Source organism: Buceros rhinoceros, unplaced genomic scaffold, assembly GCF_000710305.1.
Source record: "Buceros rhinoceros silvestris isolate BGI_N320 unplaced genomic scaffold, ASM71030v1 scaffold2737, whole genome shotgun sequence".
Lineage (NCBI taxonomy): Eukaryota > Metazoa > Chordata > Aves > Bucerotiformes > Bucerotidae > Buceros > Buceros rhinoceros.
The window spans coordinates 73,920-75,386 of NW_010421387.1; the positions used below are offsets into that span (position 1 = coordinate 73,920).

At 41.6% G+C, this 1,467-nt stretch overlaps 1 protein-coding gene across 1 annotated transcript in view; it reads right to left on the minus strand.

Moving 5' to 3' along the window:
* Positions 1–342, minus strand: part of ATXN10 (ataxin 10) — a 70,798-nt gene extending 70,456 nt beyond the window's left edge. Inside the window, exon 1 of the mRNA XM_010139620.1 lies at positions 324–342. The gene's annotated coding sequence lies outside the window, so the exon portion shown is untranslated. The remainder of the gene's footprint in view (positions 1–323) is intronic.
* Between the last annotated feature and the right edge of the window lie 1,125 nt (positions 343–1,467).

Consider the following 1,467-nt stretch of genomic DNA (forward strand, 5'->3'; position numbering starts at 1 on the left):
GAAGCAGAAGAAAAGGGTACAGCAGCCCAGCTCTCAGACAAGGAAGACATGCACAATTTCTTGTTAAGTCAAAACAAAGAGTCAGAATTCATGTATTCATGCCAAAAGGAAGATTACTGACACTCCTTGTAAGACCTAAGGGCTTCATTGTTAAAGGAACTGTACAACACCCTAGTGAACACAGAGTTAAAAGCATTAATGCAATCCTGTTCAAGAGACCATAGCTCCAAAAATTAATGAACTAGTCATGAATTATGCAAACAAATCAGAAGTTTGCAATTCTGTCTTTAAACACCATGTTTTAGGTACTTGGACAATTCCACTCCTGTAAGCAGAGTCTCTAAAAACCCTTTAAAGCATTTATCTTCACAATATTCTTGGTAATAGAATAAAGCAATTTTCTTCCTTTTGTAGATTAGTAATGGAAGCATAAAGAAATCAAGTTATCTGCTCAAATGCACTGAAGCCTTGACTAAAGCACACAGCTGAATTCACGTCTCCCAAATACCACATCATGGTCTTGCAGTTGGGGCCTTATTTCCCCACCTCACTTGCTTCTGAATTACAGACTACTAGAACTCCCATTTTTAAATAATTTTGTTTCCACAAGCACTGAACAATCACATTATAACAAAAGAATTGTCACTAAATATCACAACTTCAAATACCAAAAGCCATTGGGTTGTGTCTTCCGGTTCAACAGCACCGACACCAATATTTTCCACAGCTGGCAAATTTATTGCCAAAGTTCCATTCAGATCCATTCTGTCACATCCTATAGGAAGTAACCTATCACTACAGCTTTGTCCCTCTGGAAGGGCTATTACAGTGTCCCTCTTCCAGTTCACCCACTTAGACAAAACTTGGCTGTTTTGGGGAATATCTACTCTTCCGTCAAACACAGTGGCAGACGCTCCAGGCAGAAAGGCAAGAAACAGGCAGAGAGAATATCAGCATGTTAGCCCAAAATTTGCCCAGGTCCTCCTCTCTTCCTAGAGAAATTAAGAACACCAGAAGAAGGTCTTCTGTACACACAAAGAGCACATGACAGTGTTTCTAAGTACATCTCTCCCCTCTCCTCAACCTTTAATAGTGTTTGGGATTTAATTAAAAAAAAAAACAACACAAAAAGCAAATCAGGACCACAAGTTCACTCTAAATTGAAAAGTTTGATTCTTTTCATTCTTAGGCGCCATACAAGCTACTGGTAGGAGTGAGCACAGGCTTCGCACCAACCTATGCCTCCTCCCACCTTCCAGGAGGAATGAAAACTATTGCTCGAAGGCCAGCCATGCAGCTGAGCCTCTACACACCCAATCTCACCAAAGCTAACAGTATGGTAGAGCAGAGGACCCCCAAACCTTACAACGCTCCACACCCGCCCCTTGCTTTCTCCAGTAACCCCACCCTTTCCTTCTCTACCTTAAAGCTACTAAGGGCCATCGAACCTTTCCTCCCACTGAAGCC